Raw genomic sequence first — 7,523 nt, forward strand, 5'->3', positions numbered from 1 at the left:
TGCATATTTTACATTATTAGTGATACGAAATTACCCGAGTTTGTATAAGTGACGAAAAAGAAAAGTTATCGAGCTTAAAAAATCACCCGATGCTATTTAATCTTTAGTTAGTTTTAATGAAAAAATAAAAGTTAGTAAGTGTCTGACGTTTATTATCAGTCATGATAACTTTTTCCAGCAAACTTAAACTAAATTTTATCCTCTTATCCCTCTGTGCATCCAAGTTGAAAAATTATTTTTATTACTTCAAAAAATGTCAATAACTTTTGTCTTTTTATTTAAATTTTCTACGTTATATACTCAGGAAATTGTGTAAGAAATAATATCATGAACAAACTTGATAAAATTATGCTAATCTACTTATTAAGTGAAGATGAAGTGTTATTGTTATTCCGAGTTTCAACTAAGTGGAAAAAAATCTAGCCTAGCATATGTGAGATTTCATTGTAGAACGTACGTTAATTTATTTAAATTATTATTTTATTACTAGAGATAATGAGCTAAGTGGCGGCTACATTAAACTTTACAAAAGTTATTTTTAAAAGTGCCAGTTAAAAAAAAAAAGTTTATTATTTTTTACTTTTATAATTTACCCAATTATCTAAAGTTTCTTTGCATTTATTTTGAAAATTTTGTCGGACGTTAATAATAATGCTATGCTGAAAAAAACGGATGAAATTATTAGAAGAATAGTAATCTTGAGAGTATTTTTAAATTTCAATGTTTTCGTTATGAAATTAAATGTCCAAGAGTATGAGTCAATTTACAAAACTATCTCATAGCGTGTTAGAGTTATAATTTTGTATATTCATCTACTATTTTTAAACATATGATAAGTTTTATAAATGAAAAAAAAAAAAAAAAAAAAAATCTCGAGTTCTTTTTTCAAAGTTAGTAAAATTTTAAGGTAATTAATTATAAGGATAATTATAATTAATTATAAGGACCCATTACAAAATTTTTACACCGTAAAAAATATTATATATGTGTGTTAAAAACGTTCTGTGTTAAATTTTTTGTGTTGATTATTTTATAGTAAATCAACAGATTTCACTGTCTAACTTTAAGATTTTAAATCGATCTACTATGTAACACTTCAAAAGTGTTAAATAGTACGAAAATCGAAGTTATCAACGTTTATTAAGTGTTAATTTAAGATTAACACGAAATTTATGTTGAAAACTCGACTGATATTCACAGAAAAACTATTAGAAATAAATAGAAGTGAAATCGACATTTTATAAAAGTCAATTTAACATGTACCTGAAGATCATAAGGTTTTTTACGCAACGAAAAGTAAAATAATAAATGTAATTCGACTCTAAAGGTGACTTAAGAGGTAGTTAGGGGTGGCCTCCAATTTTCGGCTGATGTGCGAAACATTTTTCGAAATGTAGATCCAGTAAATTTTTTACTTTTCATTTTGTTTTTTATATTCAGTTTCGTTTCGTGAAAAACGTTCCAATCTTCAGGTACATAATTTAACTTAAAATTTTTAATTATTGACATAATCAATTTGTCATTTACTAAGTGTTGTAATATTTACTATACTAATAAAAAAAATTTAGTTATAATTCCAAATTATTTTATGTAATGTGAAAACTATTTTATTGCTGAATAAGAAGGTCTTTTTTTTTCTTGTCAAAGAAAGTAATTGATTAACTATATTAACAACTAGTACGAAATATGACGTAATTATTTTTTAAATCCTGATTCTGATAAAAACAATAGTTACTGTCAAAAAATAGTTCAATGTTGTTGAGTAATATTTTTTGTCGCTTTTAAAAACCTCAAAATAATATATAATAGTATATTATGTATCATGTGGAATCGGTATTAAACTTAAGCGTGGGTTTGGTGGCACAAGCGAATCGAGTGTTGCCAACACAAGAGAGTATAATACTCAATGTCACCAGATGTATACTATGGCTCATGTAATGAAAGCACGAATAAAAAACTATTAAATTTCTGAAATTAGCATCAATCAGTCAGAGTTATAAAAATTGACTTTATCGTTATTAAAAAAGAATTATCCATTACATTTAACAAAAATTAACTCAATAAAAAAAATGCCATCTTTGGTGTTATAACGTATCAATTAATAGAGATTTGTAAGGTTATAAAATTCAGCTGACGTTTCATTGATCTACGCATGCGTGTGCTAATTAGTTAAATGCGCATGTGCAGTCTAGAGATTTTAGCCATGTTAGTAAAGTAGCTAAACTTAAAGTGACGTCATGAGAGAGAAAAGTGATAGATAAGTTATTGGCGTGAATTATTGAGTAGGAATATACTTCGCCCATTTAACTAAAATTTCATGATTTAATATAATAAGTAGTGATTTAATATATATTAAGTCACACTCTTGATCACTCTGAAAACATTGACTTTTAAAATCAAATTTTATAGAGTGGGCTTAAGCCAGTTAGTGACGGATTCTTCAATATGAATTACACATATTATATTGAATGAATATCTATGGTGCAAAAATATGATGTAAATATTAACAGTTTGTGTCTTCACTGACATCTAAAAAATTTTGAATTTACTTCCCCTATTATTTGAATTTTGTGTTGAAATTCCAACACAAATTTTGTGTTTCAATTTAACACAAATAGTATGTGTTAAAAAATAATTCAAATATTATGCGATACGTTTTTAACACATATGCACAGATTATGTTAATTTTAAGGCAATATTTTTTTTATTTACTGACTGCAAGGCTGAATATACGTTTTTTATTCAAATAAAATATTTAAAAATAATTAAAGTGCATTCATGTAACTCATCGATGTATATATTATATAATTAATGTGTTATTATTTTTGCAGTCGCAAAATAAACATCCGTCACTGTAAATGTAATACTTAAAGTTATTTAAACTCTTGTTATATTTATACAAGATATATTTCTAGCAATGACCATGTCACTATTTAAACCAGATGTTTACATTTATCTTGATAATGGAGAGAAAAATTTTAAATTAAAATTATATCCATGAATAATTGAGTTAGTCATATTTTTTCGCTTAGTAATTTTTTTTTTTCATAAAAAAATATATAAACTGGAATAATAATAATAATAATAAAAGTTTCGTAATTTTATTCGTCATTATTTATTAAAGTAGTACTAATTTACTAATTAGTAGGTGCGTTTTTTTCCTATGAGCAACGTATACCTTACAATAAACGGTCATTATAAAATAAAAATGTAACTTTTAAATTATCAAGACAGTTTTTAAATAAAAAAGTTTTATAATTAATAATTTTAAAAATTTACTATTTATGAAAAAAAGTACCATCTTGCAGCTAATAAAAGGTAAATTTCTCACGAGAAATTTATATTCAACAAAATTTATCTAAGGCCTTTCGTTAAAAAAAGTTACAAGAAACCTTGGAAAAAGTATTTTTCGTTATTTTTAAAATTAAAATCGTCTGTTATTTCAAAACTCATTGACCATTTTTGCTGATCTTCAAACTTGAATCAAGGAAATAGTCGATAGAATAACTGACCAAGTTTATTTTACTTTATTTAGAATCGTGGGCGGTGATGATGACAAGGTGCGTTTTATATACGAGACACTAGTTTCAAGATAAAAAAATATTGTTCGTTTTTTAAAAACGTTTCATTACAGTTTGTATACAACTTTTATAGAAAAGTACGGGGTAAGTTAATCAACCTGTACAAAGCGGCCAATTTACAACTTTAAGTAGAAAAAATTTTTTACTTTACAATCCTGGCCCACTTTATCCCAAAGTCACCCTTTTCCAGAATTCAGTCAGAAATTCGGAAAAAAAAACATTAAAAAAAAAAACTGCTTTTTTTTTTCTTAAAATTTTCACTGTCTAAGCCAATCAACTTGCTCCAGATTTCCTATGGTTTTAAGAGATCATTTTTAAGAAATAAACAATTTTTACCTCAAAAATAGTATTTCATGTCGCTCTTGACGCTCCTTATAGAGAACTGCATAGATAAATTTTTGAAATAATAATATTGTTTGAACCAACTTCACTAAATAAGACATTGGGGTAAAATTTTATGAAAGCTCTCCCGTAAACTGTACAATAAATTTTAACATTAAATTGTAATCGTAGATAATAACTTATATATATTTAATTATAATAATATCCTGCACGGAAATACATATATATGCAAAAAATATATGTAACAAAGATGTACCAAATAGTTTTTCGCGCCAACGTATAGATATTTGTAAATATATTATGTATGTGTCAACATAGATGTCACCGCATATAATGTCGACATATTTGTGAACATATATGCGTAAAACTTATTGAACATATGATATATATGTGACATAATTTTCACATAAATTATATAATAAAAAATATCACTTATTATTATAGAATAAAATAGCGAGTATTATTATGTCACAAAATCTTATTGAACTTTAGATTTGTGCAAACTTGAAATTATATTCCGTCAGTGCAAACTCAGCAAAAATGAATAGTATGTTTACGTGCTCTAAAAGTAAATTCGTATTTCTTCATACGTCAACATATACTTTCACAGAACATTAAATTTTTTCTATGAAAATTTGACAACTGAAGCAGTTTCAAAAATCTATTATTTCCATAATATATAATTATCCTTTACCAATTTGACATATATTTAAATTATCGGATTTATGACTTAAAAAATTGATACCTGATAAAATATCACGAAAAAATTTAGACAAAGAGAAATTGAAAAAAAATCAACACATGTCTATTTGTACTAGAAAACTTCATTCATGATATTAAAAATAAATGTGAGTATTTTTTCAGAGTAAAAAAAAAAAAAAATTAAAAATAAGTGCAAAACCACAGTATGAATCACAGTAAGATGTACCGGAAAAGATGGTTGTAGAACGAGGGTACATTATCACACACCGTATACACGTGAGTTCTATATTTTAAAACTTTTTTATAGTCTTCCATGTGAGCATCGAACCGGTGTAACCGGATGAGAAAATGGTTGGAAAGATGTAAGACTAGAAATACCGCCAATGATCATAATATGTTATTTATTAAATCATATCATAAAATAATTTATATATTTATGGATATAAAATATGATAAATATGCAAAAGTGATCCACCTATTTTGTAATTGACATTGCTTCTAATTTCTATATCTATATATATTTTATTTTCATTTTTCAAACCTTTGTACCTAAATAAAATTGATTTGTGTGAATGTAGCAGATATGAGACAATTTATAAATTTTAAATTTCATTAATTAAAACAATGAAATTTTAAATAATAAACGTACTAATTTTTCAATGATTGCATTTTATTTATTTATTTCAAAATTTTAAAACTGCTACTTTTCAGACGAGGATAAATGTAGCAAACATAGGACAATTAAAAATTTAAATAATTAGAGGAAATAATTAATAAAATAATATTTATCAAAAATGCACTCATTAATTTCAAAATTTTTTAAATGTGCATTTTTTAAAAATTAATTTAATTTATTATATACTCTATTTAACAATAATTTAAACTTTGTCTGATATCTGCCACATTCATACTCATAATTGTCAGCTATACATTCACATTCATAACAAAAGACATTTAAAAAAAATGTTTTCTCTTGAATGAAAAAATTAAATACTGACATGAAAAAAATTATCAAAAGTACATCTTAGATTAAAAAAATTATTGTGAATATTTTTGTAAATTTATTCTAGTGACAAATGACGTAATAATAAAAACCCTAAAATTGTCAAGTGTCTAATAATTAATGAGTGTAAATGTAGCAGACATCAGACAAATTTAAAAATATAAATAATTAATAAAATATTTATGAAAAATGCACTTATTAATTTTAAAATTTTTTGAATGCGCATTTCTTAAAAATTTTATTTAATTGATCATTTACTCTAATTATTTATGATTTTAAATTTGTCTGATGTCTACTACATCGTTTAGCAGAGAATTAACAATTTTTGTTTTTTTCATTTCAAAAAATCAATTAAAAAGAAAAAACCAAAAAATTGCACATGTACAAAATTAAAAAAACTACAGGCACAATTTTTGAAATTTTTTTTTTTTGTAATTTATCGTTTTTCATAAAATAAAAAAAATATCAAACGTCAGCTAAATTTAGTTAATTAATTTTTTATATTTCTTTTTAAATCTCATTTTTTTTTTTACAAAAATTTAAATTCCACTTTTTTATGATTAGTAAAAATAAAAATAAATACTCACCATATATTCTCTTGTCAATCCACGTTTGTATTTTTTTTTTTTCAAATTTAAAACCAAATAAACAAAAAACGTTTTCTAAAAATTAAAAAAAAATATGTATACTCAAGCTATAAAAATGTTCAACATCCACAACATATAATTACACGGTTCTTATCACTTACTTTAATACAAATAAAAAAATGCGCGCTCACGTAACACTGTATTTATAAAATCCACTCATGTTTATACATACTGATTTAAACTAAACCATTAAATATGTTAAATAATAAATTTACAATTTCTATTTAAATCGACAGTTACTATCAGTGAAACTTGTTATTTATTAAAATAGATAAATAAACACGATTAAATAAATTTTAAATTTATATTGCGATGTTATTTGTCACGTGATTTAGAGAATATTAACGACAATGAATATACAGTTGTTCACAGGATGAAGGCCGGAGCAATACTGAGTGGTTTTACACGTCTAGATACTTATAACTTATATTTGCCGGTAAGATGAAATGCGCGCGCGCCGATTTCGAGAGTTAACTTTACAACACTAAACTAGACCTACTACATAGAAATAGTACACACTACATATGTATGTATCGTATATCTTGGATGTACACATATTTATTTAAAGACATGAGTTGAGATCGACAAACAGAGAACATCTTTATGTTTGATTTATTCAAATTTTTTAAAACCTTTAATTTTTTATAAAACGACGTTGTATATATTTGCGAAAAGAACGAGTTTCAAAAATATTATTATATATCATTTATTTTACACGGAGAAAAAAATTAAGTAATTTGTACTAAATTTGAAAAAAAAAATTACAATTTGAAAAGTAATCTTGAAATGTTAAAAAAAATCAAAACTTGTACAAAACTCAAAGTAAAAATTACAACATATTATTTTGAATAATAATTTCTGCTGATTATAAAAATTACTGCATTCAAAATAAAATTTACTAGCGACAAATAAAAATTATAATGTACCAATAATCTTTACTATTGTACTTAGTAAATATTTGTTAACGCGCTTTGTGAAAGATGTATTCTGGCGAGTAATTTTTACAATCACAAATAGTAATTTTATCTCCCGGAGTATCAATTTGTCTTACCGACATTCTAAAATGTACAGCAGTATTACCAACTCGAATTTTTTCAAATCCGTAAGTTGACGTCAAAATTTCCGTAGAATTCCGTAGATATTTCAAAATATCTGTAGATCTCCAGTCGCCTCTTAAGGGTGACAAATTTTTGGTTTTGTGATAGAATAGATCAATTTTTCAGAAAATAGATCGACGGAAAAATCCGT

General features: G+C 24.7%; 1 protein-coding gene across 2 annotated transcripts in view; it reads right to left on the minus strand.

Annotated features, from left to right (window-relative positions):
• Positions 1-6,655, minus strand: part of LOC103569649 (CD151 antigen) — a 139,504-nt gene extending 132,849 nt beyond the window's left edge. The window contains exons 1-2 of one of the 2 annotated variants that reach the window (XM_014444763.2): positions 6,377-6,655; positions 6,216-6,290 (exon numbers count right to left, since the gene is read on the minus strand). The gene's annotated coding sequence lies outside the window, so the exon portion shown is untranslated. Of the gene's footprint in view, positions 1-6,215 lie in introns of both variants that reach the window. The other variant, XM_014444762.2, reaches the window with a different exon arrangement.
• Between the last annotated feature and the right edge of the window lie 868 nt (positions 6,656-7,523).

This window comes from Microplitis demolitor, chromosome 5 (assembly GCF_026212275.2).
Source record: "Microplitis demolitor isolate Queensland-Clemson2020A chromosome 5, iyMicDemo2.1a, whole genome shotgun sequence".
NCBI lineage: Eukaryota > Metazoa > Arthropoda > Insecta > Hymenoptera > Braconidae > Microplitis > Microplitis demolitor.